This window comes from Salvelinus alpinus, chromosome 22 (genome assembly GCF_045679555.1).
Source record: "Salvelinus alpinus chromosome 22, SLU_Salpinus.1, whole genome shotgun sequence".
NCBI classification, from domain to species: Eukaryota; Metazoa; Chordata; class Actinopteri; order Salmoniformes; family Salmonidae; genus Salvelinus; species Salvelinus alpinus.
The window spans coordinates 39,174,843-39,199,842 of record NC_092107.1 but is presented as its reverse complement, the minus strand read 5'-3'; the positions used below and the strand labels follow the sequence as shown (position 1 = coordinate 39,199,842).

The window sequence follows — 25,000 nt, the reverse complement described above, 5'->3', positions numbered from 1 at the left end:
TGCATAGTGCCAACTGTAAAGTTTGGTGGAGGAGGAATAATGGTCTGGGGCTGTTTTTCATGGTTTGGGCTTGGCCCCTTAGTTCCAGTGAATGGAAATCTTACCGCCACAGCATACAACGACATTTTAGCAGTGAAGTGGGCACCAATTCCATATTAATTCCCATGATTTTGGAATGAGATATTCAAATCAAATCAAATCAAATCAAATTTTATTATTAGTCACATACACATGGTTAGCAGATGTTAATGCGAGTGTAGCGAAATGCTTGTGCTTCTAGTTCCGACAATGCAGTAATAACCAACAAGTAATCTAACCTAACAATTCCACAACTACTACCTTACACACACACACAAGTGTAAAGGGATAAAGAATATGTACATAAAGATATATGAATGAGTGGTGGTACAGAACGGCATGGCAGATGCAGTAGATGGTATAGAGTACGGTATATACATATGAGATGAGTACTGTAGGGTATGTAAACATAAAGTGGCATAGTTTAAAGTGGCTAGTGGTACATGTATTACATAAAGATGGCAAGATGCAGTAGATGATATAGAGTACAGTATATACATATGAGATGGGTAATGTAGGGTATGTAAACATTATATTAAGTGGCATTGTTTAAAGTGGCTAGTGGTACATTTTTACATAATTTCCATCAATTCCCATTTTTAAAGTGGCTGGAGTTGAGTCAGTATGTTGGCAGCGGCCGCTAAATGTTAGTGGTGGCTGTTTAACAGTCTGATGGCCTTGAGATAGAAGCTGTTTTTCAGTCTCTCGGTCCCTGCTTTGATGCACCTGTACTGACCTCGCCTTCTGGATGATAGCGGGGTGAACAGGCAGTGGCTTGGGTGGTTGTTGTCCTTGATGATCTTTATGGCCTTCCTGTGACATCGGGTGGTGTAGGTGTCCTGGAGGGCAGGTAGTTTGCCCCCGGTGATGCGTTCTGCAGACCTCACTACCCTCTGGAGAGCCTTACGGTTGTGGGCGGAGCAGTTGCCGTACCAGGCGGTGATACAGCCCGACAGGATGCTCTCGATTGTGCATCTGTAGAAGTTTGTGAGTGCTTTTGGTGACAAGCCGAATTTCTTCAGCCTCCTGAGGTTGAAGAGGCGCTGCTGCGCCTTCTTCACAACGCTGTCTGTGTGGGTGGACCAATTCAGTTTGTCCGTGATGTGTACACCGAGGAACTTAAAACTTTCCACCTTCTCCACTACTGACCCGTCGATGTGGATAGGGGGGTGCTCCCTCTGCTGTTTCCTGAAGTCCACAATCATCTCCTTTGTTTTGTTGACGTTGAGTGTGAGGTTATTTTCCTGACACCACACTCCGAGGGCCCTCACCTCCTCCCTGTAGGCCGTCTCGTCGTTGTTGGTAATCAAGCCTACCACTGTAGTGTCATCCGCAAACTTGATGATTGAGTTGGAGGCGTGCATGGCCACGCAGTCGTGGGTGAACAGGGAGTACAGGAGAGGGCTCAGAACGCACCCTTGTGGGGCCCCAGTGTTGAGGATCAGCGGGGTGGAGATGTTGTTACCTACCCTCACCACCTGGGGGCGGCCCGTCAGGAAGTCCAGGACCCAGTTGCACAGGGCGGGGTCGAGACCCAGGGTCTCGAGCTTGATGACGAGTTTGGAGGGTACTATGGTGTTAAATGCTGAGCTGTAATCGATGAACAGCATTCTCACATGGGTATTCCTCTTGTCCAGATGGGTTAGGGCAGTGTGCAGTGTGGTTGCGATTGCGTCGTCTGTGGACCTATTGGGTCGGTAAGCAAATTGGAGTGGGTCTAGGGTGTCCGGTAGGGTGGAGGTGATATGGTCCTTGACTAGTCTCTCAAAGCACTTCATGATGACGGAAGTGAGTGCTACGGGGCGGTAGTCGTTTAGCTCAGTTAACTTAGCTTTCTTGGGAACAGGAACAATGGTGGCCCTCTTGAAGCATGTGGGAACAGCAGACTGGGATAAGGATTGATTGAATATGTCCGTAAACACACCAGCCAGCTGGTCTGCGCATGCTCTGAGGACGCGGCTGGGAATGCCGTCTGGGCCTGCAGCCTTGCGAGGGTTAACACGTTTAAATGTTTTACTCACCTCGGCTGCAGTGAAGGAGAGCCCGCAGGTTTTGGTAGGGGGCCGTGTCAGTGGCACTGTATTGTCCTCAAAGCGGGCAAAAAAGTTGTTTAGCCTGTCTGGGAGCAAGACATCCTGGTCCGCGACGGGGCTGGTTTTCTTTTTGTAATCCGTGATTGACTGTAGACCCTGCCACATACCTCTTGTGTCTGAGCTGTTGAATTGCGACTCGATTTTGTCTCTGTACTGGGACTTAGCCTGTTTGATTGCCTTGCGGAGAGAATAGCTACACTGTTTGTATTCGGTCATGCTTCCGGTCACCTTGCCCTGGTTAAAAGCAGTGGTTCGCGCTTTCAGTTTCACGCGAATGCTGCCGTCAATCCACGGTTTCTGGTTTGGGAATGTTTTAATCGTTGCTGTGGGTACGACATCGTCAATGCACTTCCTAATGAACTCGCTCACCGAATCAGCATATTCGTCAATATTGTTGTTGGACGCGATGCGGAACATATTCCAATCCGCGTGATCGAAGCAGTCTTGAAGCGTGGATTCAGATTGGTCGGACCAGCGTTGAACAGACCTGAGCGCGGGAGCTTGTTGTTTGAGTTTCTGTTTGTAGGCTGGAATCAACAAAATGGAGTCGTGGTCAGCTTTTCCGAAAGGGGGGCGGGGGAGGGCCTTATATGCGTCGCGGAAATTAGTATAACAATGATCTAGGGTTTTCCCAGCCCTGGTAGCACAATCGATATGCTGATAGAATTTAGGGAGTTTTGTTTTTAGATTAGCCTTGTTAAAATCCCCAGCTACGATGAATGCAGCCTCAGGGTGTGTGGTTTCCAGTTTACAAAGAGTCAGATAAAGTTCGTTCAGGGCCATCGATGTGTCTGCTTGGGGGGGAATATATACGGCTGTGATTATGATTGAAGAGAATTCCCTTGGTAGATAATGCGGTCGACATTTGATTGTGAGGAGTTCTAGATCAGGTGAACAGAATGACTTGAGTTCCTGTGTGTTGTTATGATGATCACACCACTTCTCGTTAATCATAAGGCATACCCCCCCGCCCCTCTTCTTACCGGAAATATGTTTGTTTCTGTCGGCGCGATGCATGAAGAAACCAGCTGGCTGCACCGACTCCGTTAGCGTCCCTTGAGTTAGCCATGTTTCCGTGAAGCAGAGCACGTTGCAATCCCTGATGTCTCTCTGGAATGCTACCCGTGCTCGGATTTCATCAACCTTATTGTCAAGAGACTGGACATTGGCGAGTAGTATGCTAGGGAGTGGAGCGCGATGTGCCCGTCTCCGAAGCCTTACCACGAGACCGCCTCGTTTGCCCCTTTTTCGGCGTCGCACAGGGTCGCCGGCTGGGATCAGATCCATTGTATTGGGTGGAAGGCAAAACACTGGATCCGTTTCGGGAAAGTCATATTCCTGGTAGGAACGATGATGAGTTGACGTTAATCGTATATTCAGTAGTTCCTCCCGACTGTATGTAATGAAACCTAAGATTACCTGGGGTACCGATGTAAGAAATAACACATAAAAAAACAAAATACTGCATATTTTCCAAGGAACGCGAAGCGAGGCGGCCATCTCTTTTCGGCGCCGGAAGTAGATATTCAACGAGCAGGTGTCCACATACTTTTGGTCATGTAGTCTATATACTGAACAAATTTAAACAACGCAACATGCAACGATTTCAAAGATTTCACTGAGTTACAGTTCATAGAAGGAAATCAGTTAATTGAAATAAATTCATTAGGCCCTAATTTCACATGACTGGGAATACAGATATGCTATGTTGGTCACAGATACCTTTAATAAAAAGGTAGGTGCACGGATCAGAAAACCAGTCGGTATTTGGTGTGACCACCATTTACCTTATGCAGCGGGACACATCTCCTTCACAGAGTTGATCAGGCTGTTGATTATGGTCTGTGGAATGTTGTCCCACTCCTCTTCAATGTCTGTGCGAAGTTGCTGGATATTGGCGGGAGATGGAACCCGCTGTCGTAAACGTTCTACATTTCGATCCAGAGCATCCCACACATGCTCAATGGGTGACATGTCTGGTGCCATATGCAAGCCATGGGAATTGAACATTTTCAGCTTCCAGGAATTGTGTACAGATCCTTGCGACATGGGGCCGTGCATTATCATGCTGAAACATGAGGTAATGGCAGTGGATGAATGGCACAACAATGGACCTCTGGATCTTGTCACGGCATCTCTGTGCATTCAAACTGTCATCGATAAAATACAACTGTGTTCGTTGTCCGTAGCTTACGCCTGCTGATACCATAACCCCACCGCCACCATGGGGCACTCTGTTCACAACGTTGACATCAGCAAACAGCTAGCCTACACAACACCATACATGTGGTCTGTGGTTGGGAGGCCGGTTGGACGTACTGCAAAATTCTCTAAAACAACGTTGGAGGCGGCTTATGGTAGAGAATGAACATTCAATTATCTGGTAACAGCTCTGGTGGACATTCCTGCAGTCAGCATGCCAATTGCACACGCCCTGTGGCATTGTGCTGTGTGACAAAGCTGCACATTTTAGAGTGGCCTTTCGTTGTCCCCAGCACAAGGTGCACCTGTGTAATGATCATGCTGTTTTAATCAGCTTCTAGATATGCTACACCTGTCAGGTGGATGGATTATCTTGGCAAATAAGGAATGCTCACTAAACAAGGATGTAAACAAATTTGTTCACAACATTTTAAATAAACACGTTTTTTTGTGTGTATGTAGAATTTCAGGGATCTTTTATTTCAGCGAATGAAACGCTCCTACAAGGATGGGGGAGAAAGAAATAAAGAAATAAAGAGAGAAAGAGGTTTGTTTTTCCGGAGAGGACAGAATTCCCAGGCCTGTACCATTCCTCTCCCTATTTATAGCATGAGAATATATACACACACACACACACACACACACACTATGGTAACCAGGGGAAGACCACAAACCCATATCTCCAGATCAGCCCCCATCAATACCCGCCCACCTGGTTCAACTACCCCCATGAGAAACCCATCCAGACAGAGGCAGAATATCCTTAAGCCCCCAGAAGTCAACTGAAATGAAAAACACCTCTGTAGAAAGAGGAGAAAGAGAGTGCAGGCTTTGTCTGTATGAGTTAGAGCCGAGAGAAAGAATGGGAGAGGGGAGAAGAAAAGAGAGCAGAGATGGAAGAGATACACTCAATCCTTTTTCTGGTTCATAAACAGTCAATGAAGTAAACAGACCAGACCGAGCTGCTAATGCATTGCTGCCTATGGGAGAGCCACCTATTAAGCAGACCGGAACTGTGACATCTTCATTTATCCACCATCTTTGGAGAGACTATTGCTTTCTGGCCTGCAGCTTAGAGCTCCTACTGACCCCATGACCTCAAAATCAGGCTACAGCTTGGCCCTGATTACAACACTGCTTCAAGCAACACACACACACACACACACACACACACACACACACACACACACACACACACACACACACACACACACACACACACACACACACACACACACACACACACACACACACACACACACACACACACACACACACACACACACACACACACACACACACACACACACACGATGGCTTACTCTTTACCTGGCCAGAGAGCACAGTCCAACACTCTGACCCCTCCACCACCCCTCCAACATGTTAGATGAGTGATTACTCGAAGAAAAGAAGGAGGGAAGAGGCCAGGATGAAGAATTGGTATACCAACAGGGCCGTCTGTGAAGTCAGACAGTTGTGAGGGAGAGGTCAAAAGGTGAGACTGAGCAGGCAGAGCCCTGATCTCTAGGGTGGTAAAAATACTCCCCTTTGATTGGTCAGGGTTAGCAGGTCATAGAAGGTATTAACAATAGTGATAGGGGGGGAAAAAATAGTCACATATGGCAATATTATTTTGGACGATATTTGACTCCCAAGTATCGATTTGTAAAATTATAATAAAAAAAAAATTTTTTTTGCTGGGCACGGTTAGCAAGCGCCAGACTGCTGTACCTGCCCCAAAATGCCGTTATTTTTCATCATATAGCTTGTTCTCAATCTTCTTTTTTCTTATTTCACCTTTATATAACCAGGTAGGCTAGTTGAGAACAAGTTCTCATTTGCAACTGCGACCTGGCCAAGATAAAGCATAGCAATTTGCCACATACAACAACACAGAGTTACACATGGAATAAACAAAACATACAGTCAATAATACAGTAGAAAAATAAGTCTATATACAATGTGAGCAAATGAGGTGAGATAAGGGAGGTAAAGGCAAAAAAAAGGCCATGGTGGCGAGGTAAATACAATACAGCAAGTAAACCACTGGAATGGTAGATTTGCAGTGGAAGAATGTGCAAAGTAGAGATAGAACTAATGGGGTGCAAAGGAGCAAAATAAATAAATAAATACAGTAGGGGAAGAGGTAGTTGTTTGGGCTAAATTATAGATGGGTTATGTACAGCTACAGTGATCTGTGAGCTGCTCTGACAGCTGGTGCTTAAAGCTAGTGAGGGAGATATGACCCTCTAGCTTCAGTGATTTTTGCAGTTCGTTCTAGTCATTGGCAGCAGAGAACTGGAAGGAAAGACGACCAAAGGAGGAATTGGCTTTGGGGGTGACCAATGAGATATACCTGCTGGAGCGCGTGCTACGAGTGGGTGCTGCTATGGTGACCAGTGAGCTGAGATAAGGCGGGGCTTTACCCTAGCAGAGACTTGTAGATAACCTGTAGCCAGTGGGTTTGGCGACGAGTATGAAGCGTATGGGGCTTTGGTGACAAAACAGATGGCACTGTGACAGACTGCATCCAGTTTGTTGAGTAGAGTGTTGGAGGCTATTTTATAGATGACATCACCGAAGTCGAGGATCGGTAGGATGGTCAGTTTTACGAGGGTATGTTTTGCAGCATGAGTGAAGGATGCTTTGGTGTGATATAGGAAGCCAATTCTAGATTTAATTTTGGATTGGAGATGCTTAATGTGAGTCTGGAAGGAGAGTTTACAGTCTAAGCAGACACCTAGGTATTTGTAGTTGTACACATAATCTAAGTCAGAGCCGTCCAGAGTAGTGATGCTAGTTGGGCGAGCAGGTACGGGCAGTGATCGATTGAATAGCATGCATTTAGTTTTACTTGCGTTTAAGAGCAGTTGGAGGCCACGGAAGGAGAGTTGTATGGCATTGAAGCTCGTCTGGAGGTTAGTTAACACAGTGTCCAAAGAAGGGCCAGAGGTATACAGAATGGTGTCGTCTGCGTAGAGGTGGATCAAAGAATCACCAGCAGCAAGAGCAACATCATTGATGTATACAGAGAAGAGAGTCGGCCCTAGAATTGAACCCTGTGGCACCCCCATAGAGACTGCCAGGGGTCCGGACAACAGTCCCTCCGATTTGACCCATTGAACTCTATCAGAGAAGTAGTTGGTAAACCAGGCGAGGCAATCATTTGAAAAACCAAGGCTGTCGAGTCTGCCAATAAGAATGTGGTGATTGACAGAGTTGAAAGCCTTAGCCAGGTCGATGAATACGGCTGCACAGTAATGTCTCTTGTCGATGGTGGTTATGATGTCATTTAGGACCTTGACCGTGGCTGAGGTGCACCCGTGACCAGCTCGGAAACCAAATTGCATAGCGGAGAAGGTACGGTGGGATTCGAAATGGTCGATAATCTGTTTGTTAACTTGGCTTTCGAAGACCTTAGAAAGACAGGGTAGGATAGATATAGGTCTGTAACAGTTTGGGCCTAGAGTGTCACCCTCTTTGAAGAGGGGGATGACCGCGGCAGCTTTCCAATTTTTGGGAATCTCAGACGATACGAAAGAGAGGTTGAACAGGCTAGTAATAGGGGTTGCAACAATTTTGGGCAGATAATTTTAGAAAGAGAGGGTCCAGATTGTCTAACCCGGCTGATTTGTAGGGGTCCAGATTCTGCAGCTCTTTCAGAACATTTTAAAAATAATGAGCCAACTTTTTTTCAGCACTTTTATTTCCCTGATCAGAACTCCTTTTCTCATCTCTCTGCAGAAGACGTATGGTGAGCAATACAACTGCAGTGTAGAGTTGCAAAACATATCTTATCGTCACCTAAGTATCGTGATAATATGGTATCATGAGGTCCCTGGCAATTCAATATGTATCTTATCGTCACCTAAGTATCGTGATAATATGGTATCATGAGGTCCCTGGCAATTCAATATGTATCTTATCGTCACCTAAGTATCGTGATAATATGGTATCATGAGGTCCCTGGCAATGTCCAGCCCCAATGAACTGTTTCTCTCATACAGACACACACAGAGACGAGTGTATATGAAAATGGTGTGTGCGTGTGCATGTGTGTGTGTAGTGTAGACAAGAATAACCAGGTGACTCCAGTCCATACAGTATATACTAGAACAGAGAGTCATCACAGACCAATACATTGTAGATGTTGTGCCTCTCCCCCTCCCTCCCTCCCTCCCTCCCTCTCCCCTTTCTCTCCCCCTCCCTCCCTCCCTCCCTCCCTCCCTCCCTCCCTCCCTCCCTCCCTCCCCCTCTCCCACTCCCTCCCTCCGTCTTTCGCCCTCCCTCCCTCCCTTTCTCTCCCTCCCTCTCCCCCCCCCTCCCTCTCACTCACCCCTCCCTCCCCTCACTCCCTCCCTCCCTCTCACTCCCTCCCCCCTCCCCCCTCCCTTTCTCTCCCTCCCTCTCCCCCTCCCCCCTCTCCCTCCTCCCCCCTCTCCCCTTCATCACACAGGCACCATATTTCAATAATAAACTTCTAAGAGGTCAAGGGAACATCATGACATCAGTCTATTTCTCCCTCCTATATCCCTTCTACCTCCTATATCCCTTCTACCTCCTATATCCCTTCTACCTCCTATATCCCTTCTACCTCCTATATCCCTTCTACCTCCTATATCCCTTCTACCTCGACGTTTCAAAGAGGAGGAATAACAAAAACCTCAGTCTCACACACATTCCAGGAAGTCTATTTTCACAATAACTTTCCTTGTCCTCTTTTTCTGAGTAATGTCATAGTGTTGCTGTCTGTATTTATAACAGCCTCTAGACTGGGGTTGTGTGAACCAGTGAGTGTGTGATTTAAGGAGGTTTGCTGAGTCTTATTGTTCCTCAAGGGGGAACAGGGGGGGGGTATATATATATATATTTCGGTCTACCCTCTATACCAATGGTCACCAATCTTTTCTTAGTCAAGATCACTTTGAGTCAAAATGCAAGCAGAGATCTACCGCTCAGATATTATTTTAAACACGACTTAAAAAACATTAAGCCTATGCACCAGTTCTGTAACATTGGGGTCTGTGCAGTAGGCTATAGGCCCTATACATGATCACTGTGCAACAGGTCTGTGCAGTAGGCTATAGGCCCTATACATTATCACTGTGCAACAGGTCTGTGCAGTAGGCTATAGGCCCTATACATTATCACTGTGCAACAGGTCTGTGCAGTAGGCTATAGGCCCTATACATTATCACTGTGCAACAGGTCTGTGCAGTAGGCTAAGGCCCTATACATTATCACTGTGCAACAGGTCTGTGCAGTAGGCTATAGGCCCTATACATTATCACTGTGCAACAAGTCTGTGCAGTAGGCTATAGGCCCTATACATTATCACTGTGCAACAGGTCTGTGCAGTAGGCTATAGGCCCTATACATTATCACTGTGCAACAGGTATGTGCAGTAGGCTATAGGCCCTATACATTATCACTGTGCAACAAGTCTGTGCAGTAGGCTATAGGCCCTATACATTATCACTGTGCAACAGGTCTGTGCAGTAGGCTATAGGCCCTATACATTATCACTGTGCAACAGGTCTGTGCAGTAGGCTAAGGGCCTATACATTATCACTGTGCAACAGGTCTGTGCAGTAGGCTATAGGCCCTATACATTATCACTGTGCAACAGGTCTGTGCAGTAGGCTATAGGCCCTATACATTATCACTGTGCAACAGGTCTGTGCAGTAGGCTATAGGCCCTATACATTATCACTGTGCAACAAGTCTGTGCAGTAGGCTATAGGCCCTATACATTATCACTGTGCAACAGGTCTGTGCAGTAGGCTATAGGCCCTATACATTATCACTGTGCAACAGGTCTGTGCAGTAGGCTATAGGCCCTATACATTATCACTGTGCAACAAGTCTGTGCAGTAGGCTATAGGCCCTATACATTATCACTGTGCAACAGGTCTGTGCAGTAGGCTATAGGCCCTATACATTATCACTGTGCAACAAGTCTGTGCAGTAGGCTATAGGCCCTATACATTATCACTGTGCAACAAGTCTGTGCAGTAGGCTATAGGCCCTATACATTATCACTGTGCAACAAGTCTGTGCAGTAGGCTATAGGCCCTATACATTATCACTGTGCAACAGGTCTGTGCAGTAGGCTATAGGCCCTATACATTATCACTGTGCAACAGGTATGTGCAGTAGGCTATAGGCCCTATACAGTATCACTGTGCAACAGGTATGTGCAGTAGGCTATAGGCCCTATACATTATCACTGTGCAACAGGTCTGTGCAGTAGGCTATAGGCCCTATACATGATCACTGTGCAACAGGTCTGTGCAGTAGGCTATAGGCCCTATACATTATCACTGTGCAACAGGTCTGTGCAGTAGGCTATAGGCCCTATACATTATCACTGTGCAACAGGTCTGTGCAGTAGGCTATAGGCCCTATACATGATCACTGTGCAACAGGTCTGTGCAGTAGGCTATAGGCCCTATATATTATCACTGTGCAACAGGTCTGTGCAGTAGGCTATAGGCCCTATATATTATCACTGTGCAACAGGTCTGTGCAGTAGGCTATAGGCCCTATACATTATCACCACATATTGGCTACGCTTCAATTGCCCTGCTAATGAGGTTTAAAAAATAAATAAAAAAACATTTTTGGGTCATGTGCTGTTTTACTTGTGAGGCACAGCTGAGTGAACATAATAATTAGCTTTTTTTTGGCTGGACTGATGGTCAGTCTGAGGGGAGGGAGAGAGCAGCGGGGAGGATGCCTCTCACCTGTCTGACGGGAGGGAGGGAGCAGCGGTGAGAATGCCTCTCACCTGTCTGACGGGAGGGAGGGAGCAGCGGTGAGGATGCCTCTCACCTGTCTGACGGGAGGGAGGGAGCAGCGGGGAGGCTGCCTCTCACCTGTCTGAAGGGAGGGAGAGGGCAGTGGGGAGGCTGCCTCTCACCTGTCTGAGGGGAGGGAGAGAGCAGCGGGGAGGCTGCCTCTCACCTGTCTGACGGGAGGGAGGGAGCAGCGGGGAGGCTCTCACCTGTCTGAGGGGAGGGAGGGAGCAGCGGGGAGGCTGCCTCTCACCTGTCTGAGGGGAGGGAGAGGGCAGTGGGGAGGCTGCCTCTCACCTGTCTGAGGGGAGGGAGAGAGCAGCGGGGAGGCTGCCTCTCACCTGTCTGAGGGGAGGGAGGGAGCAGCGGGGAGGCTGCCTCTCACCTGTCTGAAGGGAGGGAGAGGGCAGTGGGGAGGCTGCCTCTCACCTGTCTGAGGGGAGGGAGAGAGCAGCGGGGAGGCTGCCTCTCACCTGTCTGACGGGAGGGAGGGAGCAGCGGGGAGGCTCTCACCTGTCTGAGGGGAGGGAGGGAGCAGCGGGGAGGCTGCCTCTCACCTGTCTGAGGGGAGGGAGAGAGCAGCGGGGAGGCTGCCTCTCACCTGTCTGATGGGAGGGAGGGAGCAGCGGGGAGGCTGCCTCTCACCTGTCTGATGGGAGGGAGGGAGCAGCGGGGAGGCTGCCTCTCACCTGTCTGAGGGGAGGGAGGGAGCAACAAGGAGGCTGTCTCTCACCCGACTCACCGTCCCTTCTCTCTCCTCTCACCCGACTCACCGTCCCTCCTCTCTCTCTCTCCTCTCACCCGACTCACCGTCCCTCCTTTCTCTCCCTCTCACCGTCCCTCCTCTCTCTCCCTCTCCTCTCACCGTCCCTCCTCTCTCTCTCTCCTCTCACCCGACTCACCGTCCCTCCTCTCTCTCCCTCTCACCGTCCCTCCTCTCTCTCTCTCCTCTCACCCGACTCACCGTCCCTCCTCTCTCTCCCTCTCCTCTCACCGTCCCTCCTCTCTCTCTCTCTCCTCTCACCCGACTCACCGTCCCTCCTCTCTCTCCCTCTCACCGTCCCTCCTCTCTCTCTCTCCTCTCACCCGACTCACCGTCCCTCCTCTCTCTCCCTCTCACCGTCCCTCCTCTCTCTCCCTCTCCTCTCACCGTCCCTCCTCTCTCTCTCTCTCCTCTCACCCGACTCACCGTCCCTCCTCTCTCTCCCTCTCACCGTCCCTCCTCTCTCTCTCTCCTCTCACCCGAGTCACCGTCCCTCCTCTCTCTCCCTCTCACCGTCCCTCCTCTCTCTCTCTCTCTCCTCTCACCCGACTCACCGTCCCTCCTCTCTCTCCCTCTCACCGTCCCTCCTCTCTCTCTCTCTCTCCTCTCACCCGACTCACCGTCCCTCCTCTCTCTCCCTCTCCCTCTCACCGTCCCTCCTCTCTCTCCCTCTCACCGTCCCTCCTCTCTCTCCCTCTCACCGTCCCTCCTCTCTCTCTCTCCTCTCACCCGACTCACCGTCCCTCCTCTCTCTCCCTCTCACCGTCCCTCCTCTCTCTCTCTCTCTCCTCTCACTCGACTCACCGTCCCTCCTCTCTCTCCCTCTCACCGTCCCTCCTCTCTCTCTCTCTCTCTCCTCTCACCCGACTCACCGTCCCTCCTCTCTCTCTCTCCTCTCACCCGACTCACCGTCCCTCCTCTCTCTCTCTCCTCACCCGACTCACCGTCCCTCCTCTCTCTCCCTCTCCTCTCACCGTCCCTCCTCTCTCTCTCTCCTCTCACCCGACTCACCGTCCCTCCTCTCTCTCCCTCTCCTCTCACCGTCCCTCCTCTCTCTCTCTCCTCTCACCCGACTCACCGTCCCTCCTCTCTCCCTCTCCTCTCACCGCCCCTCCTCTCTCCCTCTCCTCTCACCCGACTCACCGTCCCTCCTCTCTCTCTCTCCCGCCGCTGAGAAAAGGGGACAGTCTTCCAGCTGATTGTGAAACTCAAGTCGCACTGCCTTCCTTTTCTTCCTCACGCACCAATTCATGTTGTTACTCCTGCGACCAGAGAAAGTGAAATATCCCTTGACATTAAAAAAGACAAGCCTCTAATTATAACAACGCAAGCTTATCGAAACAAGCATTTTATGGCTGATAAAAGTGATGAACAAAGTGTTGACAGCAGTGATTAACAACATGAACGTTCTCATGAAAACAGCAGCTCTTTGCTGTATTCCTTTTGAAATCTCACATGATCAACTTTGCTGTGTTTTCAAAGCTTCTTTCTATTGTCCATGATGCGAGGAAACTGTGCAGACACGGTGATCTGAGCTATCTGATTGGCCAGAGGTAGGCCTATAGGTGCACTTGATTTGCTCTCTGGTCCCGCTGGGTAGGTGGAGTTCTACCTTCAACATGGGAACACTTTGCCTTCCCGGTGTTAGGCTTGCTGAATCAAGTGCACCAACAGTCAACAGCACAAACCGGCTTCATCATAGTTTTTTTTACAGAAATGTTTGGTTATCGACTAGGAATGGCTTTGAGAAAGACCAGTCGATCGACTGGTTGGAAACCACAGCTCGACAGACAGAGAGAGAGACAGAGAGAGTGTGAGTGTGAGTGTGAGTGTGAGTGTGAGTGTGAGTGTGAGTGTGTGTGTGTGTGTGTGTGTGTGTGTGTGTGTGTGTGTGTGTGTGTGTGTGTGTGTGTGTTGGGATCAGTCTCCTAGTCTTTTATGGGTGCAGGCTGCAAAGTCTGTCAATGAGGACCAGATGTGAGCTGAGTGGGAGAGAGGGAGGATACAAATACACATACACACAGAGACACAGAGAGACACACAGAAACACAGAGACAAGACAGAGACACACAGAGACACACAGAGACAAGACAGAGACAAGACAGAGACACACAGAGACACACAGAGACAAGACAGAGACAAGACAGAGACACAGAGACAAGACAGAGACACAGAGAGACACACAGAAACACAGAGACAAGACAGAAACACAGAGAGACACACAGAGACACACAGAGACACAGAGACACACAGAGACAAGACAGAGACACAGAGAAAGACAGAGAGACACACAAAGACACAGAGACAAGACAGAGACACACAGAGACACACAGAGACAAGACAGAGACACTGAGACAAGACAGAGACACAAAGAGAGACAGAGAGACACAGAGACAAGACAGAGACACAGAGACAAGACAGAGACACACAGAGACACACAGAGACACAGAGACACAGAGACACAGAGACAAGACAGAGACACAGAGACAAGACAGAGACACAGAGACAAGACAGAGACACAGAGAGACAGAGAGACACAGAGACAAGACATAAAGGGGAGAGAGAGAAAATAGAGGAGACAGGGCCACAAAGAAAAGGGAAGACAGGGCTTAGGTGGGATGAGGAGAAGAAAGACGGTGAGACAGGAGGGATGAAGTAAAAAGTCGAGTTAAAAGGAGAGACTACAATGATGAAAGAGCAGATTTAGCAGGAGGAGGAGAGTTGGGGAAGAAGAGGAGAAAAAGCAGAGAACACAGAAAGGAGAAGAGAGGAGAGGGGAGGGGAGAGGAGAAGAGGAGGAGAGGGGAGGGGAGAAGAGAAGAGGAGGAGAGGGTGTAGAGGAGAAGAGGAGGAGAGGGGAGGGGAGAGGAGAAGAGGAGGAGAGGGGAGGGGAGAGGAGAAGAGGAGGGGAGGGGAGGGGAGAAGAGGAGGAGAGGGGAGAAGAGAAGAGGAGGAGAGGGGAGGGGAGAGGAGAGGAATCTGTCTGGTTTTGTTTAATTGTCCTGATATTCCAAACTCTCACATTCCCTCCTCTGATGTCAACACATTCCAACCGGAGAGAAAGACATCTCACACACGGCTGGGTGACTAACTGCCAACAGCAACCTGCAGCCCATGGCAACAGAAGGGGGATGTCAGAGGTACTTAAAAAGGCACTGCGTGACGGTCTAATGATTCCTCCCACCCACTTCCTGCCCTGCCTTTTCACTAGAGTACTTGAAAAGCTAATTATGGTTCCTACTGTAAGCATCGGGGAGGGACACCAGACAGAGTAGACACAGATATAAGATCAGCTTACCCTCCTCAAATCCTATAATATACCTAGGCGAGGCAAGGCCAGACTGACCTTAGATCAGTGTCCTTGGGCAACTTCGTCCTAATCCACACCAGATACACAACACCCCTTTAAACTGCAATAGACACATATAGCTGTGTGGGGGAGAAAAAAATCAAATCAAAAATCTGTTTTCAAAATGTTGTGTTATTACAGCTGACTCCACTCTCCTATTAGGGATGACAGAACACTAAAGAGCAGGAGCAAAGGGGAAGAAAGAGAGATGGAGAGAGGGAAGTAAAGGAGAGGGAGGGAGAGAAGTAAAGGGGAGAGAGAGAGGGAGGTAAAGAGGAGAGAGGGAGGGAGATAAAGAAGAGAGAGAGAGGGAGGGAGGTAAAGAGGAGAGAGAGAGTGAAGTAAAGGGGAGAGAGAGAGGGAGGTAAAGAGGAGAGAGAGAGTGAAGTAAAGGGGAGAGAGGGAGGGAGATAAAAAGGAGAGAGGGAGAGAAGTAAAGGGGATAGAGGGAGGGAGATAAAAAGGAGAGGGGGAGAGAAGTAAAGGGGATAGAGGGAGGGGGGGTAAAGAGGAGAGAGAGAGGGAGGGAGGTAAAGAGGAGAGAGAGGGGGAGGGAGATAGAGAGAGAGAGGTAAAGAAGAGATTAGAGAGGGAGGTAAAGAGGAGCGAGAGAGAGGTAAAGAGGAGCAAGCGAGCGAGAGAGAGGTAGGTAGGTAAAGAGGAGCAAGCGAGCGAGAGAGAGGTAGGTAGGTAAAGGGGAGAGAGAGAGAGAGAGCGAGGTAAAGGAGAGAGAGAGGGAGGTAAAGGAGAGAGAGAGGGAGAGAGAGAGAGAGAGAGAGAGGGAGGGAGGGAGGTAAAGGAGAGTGTGAGAGAAGCTTTAGATAAAACTTTAAATCGAAAACAAAATGAAAGGGAAAACAACATTATATTTGTCTTGATTCTAGCATACTCCACCCAGAGCTGGAGAAATGATTTGTCCCTCCAAGGTTACTGCTTGGGTAAAAACACAGATCAATCTATTTTAGTGGGGCTGACATACCCTTATCATAATGTTTGTGTCTACTTAGGCCTCATTCAGGAATTAGTGAGAAACACAGCTGCACTAAACTGGCTCTCAGGGATGTTGATGGATATTAATAGCTGAATTATTACGTGTGTTGAAGATAGCAGTCATAACTATAGCTAAAAACACAGCTAAAAAGCACATATTTTTGGCCCGAGTACAAGAAATACCCCCCCTTGAAAAACAACAGTGCATGAATGAACCCAATAACCTGAAGCAGTGTGAAGCATCACAAAACCATTTATCCACAACCCATCAGATCAATGCATGATCATTACATTAAAGGTCCTCAATGATGTCACCATTGCCCTTGATTCTAAGCAATGTTGTGCTGCTATTTTTATTGACTTGGCCAAAGCTTTTGATACGGTGGACCATTCCGTTCTTGTGGGCCCGCTAAGGAGTATTGGCGTCTCTGAGGGGTCTTTGGCCTGGTTTGCTAACTACCTCTCTCAAAGAGTGCAGTGTATGAAGTCTGCTGTCTCAGCCACTGCATGTCACCAAGGGAGTACCCCAAGGCTCGATCCTAGGCCGCACGCTCTTCTCAATTTACATTAACAACATAGCTCAAGCAGTAGGAAGCTCTCTCATCCATTTATATGGCGATGATACAGTGTTAAACACTCTACAACAAAGCTTTCTTAGAGTCCAACAAGCTTTCCCTGCCCTTAACCTTGTTCTGAACACCTCCAAAACAAAAGTCATGTGATTTAGTGAGAAGAATGCCCCTCTCCCCACAGCTGTGATTACTACCTCTGAGGGTTTAGAGCTTGAGGTCATCACCTCATTCAAGTAGATGGTACACTGTCCTTCTCACAGCACATACCAAAGCTGCAGGCTAAAGTTAAATCTAAACTTGGTTTCCACTATCGTAATCGCTCCTCTTTCACCCCAGCTGCCAAACTAACCCTGATTCAGATGACAATCCTACCCATGCTAGATTACAGAGACGTCATTTATAGATCGGCAGGTAAGGGTGCTCTTGAGCAGCTCGATGTGCTTTACCATTCGGCCATAAGATTTGCCACCAATGCTCCTTATAGGACACATCACTCCCCCCTATCTGAGATATCTACTGCAGCCCTCATCCTCCACATACAACACCCGTTCTGCCAGTCACATTCTGTAAAAGGTCCCCAAATCACACACATCCCTGGGTCGCTCCTCTTTTCAGTTCGCTGCAGCTAGCGACTGGAACGAGCTGCAACAAACACTCAAACTGGACAGTTTTATCTCAATCTCTTCATTCAAATACTCCATCACGGACACTCTTACTGACAGTTGTGGCTGCTTTGCGTGGTGTATTGTTGTCTCTACCTTCTTGCTTTTTGCGCTGTTGTCTGTGCCCAACAATGTTTTGTGATGCTAACATGTTGTGATGCTAACATGCTGTGTTGTCATTTGTTGCTGCCATGCTATGTTGTCGTCTTTGGTTTCTCTTTAGTCGAGATGTGTGCTTTGTCCTACATTTTTATTTAATTGATTTGTATTTTTAATCCCAGCCCCCATCCCTGCAGGAGTCCTTTTGGTAAATAAGAATTTGTTCTTAACTGACTTGCCTAGTTAAATTTAATAATGATGAGGGCTATGTAAAAGGGTTGAAGAAATCAGAGGTTCTTCCAACACACACACACACACACACACACACACACACACACACACACACACACACACACACACACACACACACACACACACACACACACACACCTCAGATCCTCACATAAACTATGGTTATCATTATTAACTACCATCATTACCGTGGCGATCATTATGGCTATTATGATTTGGCCGGTGAATGTTCCACAGAGCCTGATGGGTGAAAGTTATGGATGGATGGGTGAAAGTTATGGATGGATGGGTGAAAGTTATGGATGGATGGGTGAAAGTTATGGATGGATGGATGAAAGTGATGGATGGATGGATGAAAGTTATGGATGGATGGATGAAAGTGATGGATGGATGGGTGAAAGTGATGGATGGATGGATGAAAGTGATGGATGGATGGATGAAAGTGATGGATGGATGGATGAAAGTGATGGATGGATGGATGAAAGTGATGGATGGATGGATGAAAGTGATGGATGGATGGATGAAAGTGATGGATGGATGGATGAAAGTGATGGATGGATGAAACTCTTGGTGTGTAGTATGTGTAGGGCTCAGGTGACCTCGGGTCAGTGTTACCTGGTGTCTTCCCTCTTATCACTGATTCTGGACAGACAGACAGACAGACAGACAACCTGCTGTCTTCCCTCTTTTTGCTCATTCCAACCTGACCAGACAGACTAATAGAAGGAGAAGAAGACAGGTGTGCTACAGAGACCTGAGATAACGGGTCAGCAACTGAGTGTGTATGACAGAGAAAGCCTGTAATTTCAAGAGGCTAAATGTGTGTGTGTGTGTGTGTGTGTGTGTGTGTGTGTGTGTGTGTGTGTGTGTGTGTGTGTGTGTGTGTGTGTGTGTGTGTGTGTGTGTGTGTGTGTGTGTGTGTGTGTGTGTGTGTGTGTGTGTGTGTGTGTGAGAGATCAGAGGACTAAGATCCCAGTCATTAACCAAAGCCTCTTCCGTATCCCCATCAATTTGGTGGGGAAAAAAACAGAAACACATGGAGGGGGAGTTGAGAGCCTAGAGAGAAAGCAGAATCACATGGAGAGAGGGGGAGGGGGGAGAAGAGAGGCTAGAGAGAAAGCAGAATCACATGGAGAGAGGGGGAGGGAGGGAGAAGAGAGGCTAGAGAGAAAGCAGAATCACATGGAGAGAGGGGGAGGGAGGGAGAAGAGAGGCTAGAGAGAAAGCAGAATCACATGGAGAGAGGGGGAGGGAGGGAGAAGAGAGGCTAGAGAGAAAGCAGAATCACATGGAGAGAGGGGGAGGGAGGGAGAAGAGAGGCTAGAGAGAAAGCAGAATCACATGGAGAGAGGGGGAGGGGGGAGAAGAGAGGCTAGAGAGAAAGCAGAATCACATGGAGAGAGGGGGAGGGGGGAGAAGAGAGGCTAGAGAGAAACCAGAATCACATGGAGAGAGGGGGAGGGGGGAGAAGAGAGGCTAGAGAGAAAGCAGAATCACATGGAGAGAGGGGGAGGGGGGAGAAGAGAGGCTAGAGAGAAAGCAGAATCACATGGAGAGAGGGGGAGGGGGGAGAAGAGAGGCTAGAGAGAAACCAGAATCACATGGAGAGAGGGGGAGGGGGGAGAAGAGAGGCTAGAGAGAAAGCAGAATCACATGGAGAGAGGGGGAGGGGGGAGAAGAGAGGCTAGAGAGAAACCAGAATCACATGGAGAGAGGGGGAGGGGGGAGAAGAGAGCCTAGAGAGAAACCAGAATCACATGGAGAGAGGGGGAGGGGGGAGAAGAGAGGCTAGAGAGAAACCAGAATCACATGGAGAGAGGGGGAGGGAGGGAGAAGAGAGCCTAGAGAGAAACCAGAATCACATGGAGAGAGGGGGAGGGAGGGAGAAGAGAGGCTAGAGAGAAACCAGAATCACATGGAGAGAGGGGGAGGGGGGAGAAGAGAGGCTAGAGAGAAACCAGAATCACATGGAGAGAGGGGGAGGGAGGGAGAAGAGAGGCTAGAGAGAAACCAGAATCACATGGAGAGAGGGGGAGGGAGGGAGAAGAGAGGCTAGAGAGAAACCAGAATCACATGGAGAGAGGGGGAGGGAGGGAGAAGAGAGGCTAGAGAGAAACCAGAATCACATGGAGAGAGGGGGAGGGAGGGAGAAGAGAGGCTAGAGAGAAACCAGAATCACATGGAGAGAGGGGGAGGGAGGGAGAAGAGAGGCTAGAGAGAAACCAGAATCACATGGAGAGAGGGGGAGGGAGGGAGAAGAGAGGCTAGAGAGAAACCAGAATCACATGGAGAGAGGGGGAGGGAGGGAGAAGAGAGGCTAGAGAGAAAGCAGAATCACATGGAGAGAGGGGGAGGGGGGAGAAGAGAGGCTAGAGAGAAACCAGAATCACATGGAGAGAGGGGGAGGGAGGGAGAAGAGAGGCTAGAGAGAAACCAGAATCACATGGAGAGAGGGGGAGGGAGGGAGAAGAGAGGCTAGAGAGAAACCAGAATCACATGGAGAGAGGGGGAGGGAGGGAGAAGAGAGGCTAGAGAGAAACCAGAATCACATGGAGAGAGGGGGAGGGAGGGAGAAGAGAGCCTAGAGAGAAAGCAGAATCACATGGAGAGAGGGGGAGGGAGGAGAAGAGAGGCTAGAGAGAAACCAGAATCACATGGAGAGAGGGGGAGGGAGGGAGAAGAGAGGCTAGAGAGAAACCAGAATCACATGGAGGGAGGGAGGGAGGGAGGGAGGGAGGGAGAAGAGAGCCTAGAGAGAAAGCGTGAAAGGACTGGGACAGAAGAGAGAAAACACATCATTATGTTTCCTCAGACCTCATCTGACGCACTGAACTCTGTCTCACCCAAAGACAGCCAGTCTGGCCAGGGATGGGTCTGTGTCTGTGTGTGTGTGTGTGTGTACCTCTGGATACCCCTCTAAGGATAGAGATGGGGGTTGTACCGAGGATGCCCCCTCCGTTCCCAAACATTCTTTAGTTTGGCCCCACAGGGTTTCTGGCCAACACACACACACACACACACACACACACACACACACACACACACACACACACACACACACACACACACACACACACACACACACACACACACACACACACACACAGCTTTAGAAATAGTCACAGGCTGAAATGCACCGCCGTGTTGAGATTAGGTCAGTCTATTCCAGGATCATCATAGAAGAATGTTCTAATGTTCTGACAAGTCCTGCTTTCCTTTTTAATCCAAACACTGAGGTTGGCACCAGACAGACACACTGAACGACACAATCACTGCTACACAGCCAGCCACACAAACACCCACAATCACAACACCCTGACCCTGACCCCAAACACAAACACAAAAAACACTACATGGTACCAAAACAGGCAAAGTGCTTTCAGATGATGTCATCCACATGTTGTGAGTGATGTAATGGCAGGTTGTGAGGGTGAGAGACACACACACACACACACACACACACATTTCAAACCTGAACAGTTGCTCTGGGCCCTTCCTCCATCTCCTCTCCTCCTCATCCTGACCCCGAGGCCTGCTCCGAGAGCCCAGCAGCAATTCTGACATGGCCTGCTTTTCTCCTGGACACGGGAATCATAGCAGGAACAAGAGCCAACAGAAGCCATGGAGGGAAAGAGGGATTGGAGAAAACGGGACAGAGCTGCTCAAGTCCACCCACAGAACCAGTTGGGTCCAGAACTTGTTGTTTGTTTGTGTGTGTGTGTGTGTGTGTGTGTGTGTGTGTGTGTGTGTGTGTGTGTGTGTGTGTGTGTGTGTGTGTGTGTGTGTGTGTGTATGTGTGTGTGTCAACACGGCCACGCTCTGAGCTATGCAGTAGTGGAACACACACACTCATGTCTTTGTGTTTGAGGAGAGGAGTAGGTAGCAGGCCTGTGAGCCGATCACTCAGAACATCTATTCACTGTGTGTGAGTTACTAAAGAACACACACACACACACACACACACACACACACACACACACACACACACACACACACACACACACACACACACACACACACACACACACACACACACACACACACATTCCACCTGCTGTAAGAGTACATTACAGACGTATGATTGGAACTGGCATTTTGATAATTGAAAAATATAAAATAAATCGTCAATCAAAATATATATTAAATATATTTATCAAAATGCCATCAGGTAGCCTGATTTCAGATGTGTCCATGTAAACAAGATTATTAGAGAATTCTTCTTCTTGCACAGCATGTAAATGTTTTAATCAAACTATTATATTAATCTGACTATTCACAATAACTTTTAAATCAAACTATTATACTAATCTGACTATTCAGGGCTCTATACTTGGTCCCCTCTCATTCATTATTTATATAAATAATTTAGACAAAAATTTGCAACTTCACTTTTATGCTAATGATACTGTTATTTATTGTTGTGCCTCGTCTCTCACAAAAGCTTCCCAGAACTTGCAGACTGCTTTTTATACTGTTCAACATACCTTGTGTCAATTGAAGCTTATCCTCAATACTGACAAAACTAAACTAAGTCTGTAAAAGAAGGGCTCAAAGACTTCAATTCCCACCTCTCCACTTTGAATATCCTGTTTAGGAGGAGTATGCTGAAATCCGGAGACTGCATTACAAACAACTGAGTCACCCGTCAATTTGACCTCTGAACGATTAAAACAAAACACTCCAATGCAGCTAGAGAAATCACCTGGTGCTGTGGCTTAGTTGGTTAAAGCGCCTGTCTAGTAAACAGGAGATCCTGAGTTCAAATCTCAGCAGTGCCTTTTGCCGTTGACAGCATGTGGTTTCACCAATGGCTTGAGAACAGATCACATTCCACCTTCAAAGGGTAGCCTAAAAGGTTAAGGCACAAACTGGGCTATTTCCTGCTGTTCAATGGTCCTTTCAATTAATGACATGCCCATTGAGTCTGGACTGGAAACGTATAAATAACCTACCATATGAACTTGGTGGAACTGTCTTACCTTTCATCATAACACAATCTGGTAACACTTTCATTTAAAATTGATTAATAGACCATATAAGGCATATGTTAATGATTTTCTGTTGTTCATTTTTTTTAGATCAATATCACTACTTTATTAAACACCTATAACGTTAACAATATGTCTGTTAAATTTTTTATTTATATATATATATATATATATATATATATATATATATACACACTGCTCAAAAAAATAAAGGGAACACTAAAATAACACATCCTAGATCTGAATGAATGAAATATTTTTATTAAATACTTTTTTCTTTACAAAGTTGAATGTGCTGACAACAAAATCACACACAAATGATCAATGGAAATCAAATTTATCAACTCATGGAGGTCTGGATTTGGAGTCACACTCAAAATTAAAGTGGAAAACCACACTACAGGCTGATCCAACTTTGATGTAATGTCCTTAAAACAAGTCAAAATGAGGCTCAGTAGTGTGTGTGGCCTCCACGTGCCTGTGTGACCTCCCTACAACGCCTGGGCATGCTCCTGATGAGGTGGCGGATGGTCTCCTGAGGGATCTCCTCCCAAACCTGGACTAAAGCATCCGCCAACTCCTGGACAGTCTGTGGTGCAACGTAGCGTTGGTGGATGGAGCGAGACATGATGTCCCAGATGTGCTCAATTGGATTCAGGTCTGGGGAACGGGCGGGCCAGTCCATAGCATCAATGCCTTCCTCTTGCAGGAACTGCTGACACACTCCAGCCACATGAGGTCTAGCATTGTCTTGCATTAGGAGGAACCCAGGGCCAACCGCACCAGCATATGGTCTCACAAGGGGTCTGAGGATCTCATCTCGGTACCTAATGGCAGTCAGGCTACCTCTGGCGAGCACATGGAGGGCTGTGCTGCCCCCCAAAGAAATGCCACCCCACACCATGACTGACCCACCGCCAAACCGGTCATGCTGGAGGATGTTGCAGGCAGCAGAACGTTCTCCACGGCATCTCCAGACTCTGTCACGTCTGTCACATGTGCTCATGTGCTCAGTGTGAACCTGCTTTCATCTGTGAAGAGCACAGGGCGCCAGTGGCGAATTTGCCAATCTTGGTGTTCTCTGGCAAATGCCAAACGTCCTGCACGGTGTTGGGCTGTAAGCACAATCCCCACCTGTGGACGTCGGGCCCTCATACCACCCTCATGGAGTCTGTTTCTGACCGTTTGAGCAGACACATGCACATTTGTGGCCTGCTGGAGGTCATTTTGCAGGGCTCTGGCAGTGCTCCACCTGCTCCTCCTTGCACAAAGGCGGAGGTAGCGGTCCTGCTGCTGGGTTGTTGCCCTCCTACGGCCTCCTCCACATCTCCTGATGTACTGGCCTGTGTCCTGGTAGCGCCTCCATGCTCTGGACACTACGCTGACAGACACAGCAAACCTTCTTGCCACAGCTCGCATTGATGTGCCATCCTGGATGAGCTGCACTACCTGAGCCACTTGTGTGGGTTGTAGACTCCGTCTCATGCTACCACTAGAGTGAAAGCACCGCCAGCATTCAAAAGTGACCAAAACATCAGCCAGGAAGCATAGAAACTGAGAAGTGGTCTGTGGTCACCACCTGCAGAACCACTCCTTTATTGGGGGTGTCTTGCTAATTGCCTATAATTTCCACCTTTGTCTATTCCATTTGCACAACAGCATGTGAAATTTATTGTCAATCAGTGTTGCTTCCTAAGTGGACAGTTTGATTTCACAGAAGTGTGATTGACTTGGAGTTACATTGTGTTGTTTAAGTGTTCCCTTTATTTTTTGGAGCAGTGTATATAATATACATATTCAACAACTGACAAAACAATTTGAAGCTGAAGTTGGAATATTATTTTTGTTTATTTTCTTTTGAAGCTAGAAGGAGGATAGTATCAGCTGCATTTATGCCTATACTAGACTATGGGGATATTTTATATATGAATGCTTCTGCTCAGTGTTTCAGATCAATTGACACCCTTTACCATGGCACTTTGAGATTTATTTTAAACTGCAAAACCCTTACGCACCACTGCACTTTGTATCCCAGGGTTGGCTGGCCTTCTCTAGTCTCTCGTAGACTCAGTCACTGGTATATTTTTATTTACAAAGCCATTTTGGGTTTACTACCATTTTATTTTGGCATTTTTATTGTTCAGAAATGTGGTGG

General features: G+C 48.0%; 1 protein-coding gene and 1 non-coding gene across 3 annotated transcripts in view; one reads left to right on the top strand and one right to left on the bottom strand.

The window, feature by feature from the left end:
- The window catches only part of LOC139549500 (rho guanine nucleotide exchange factor 17-like), a 118,813-nt gene that overhangs the window by 75,482 nt on the left and 18,331 nt on the right, over positions 1–25,000 (bottom strand). The gene's annotated exons all lie outside the window — the stretch shown is intronic.
- trnat-agu (transfer RNA threonine (anticodon AGU)) lies at positions 22,562–22,635 on the top strand. Its single transcript has one exon. It is a non-coding gene; the product is annotated as a tRNA-Thr (tRNA).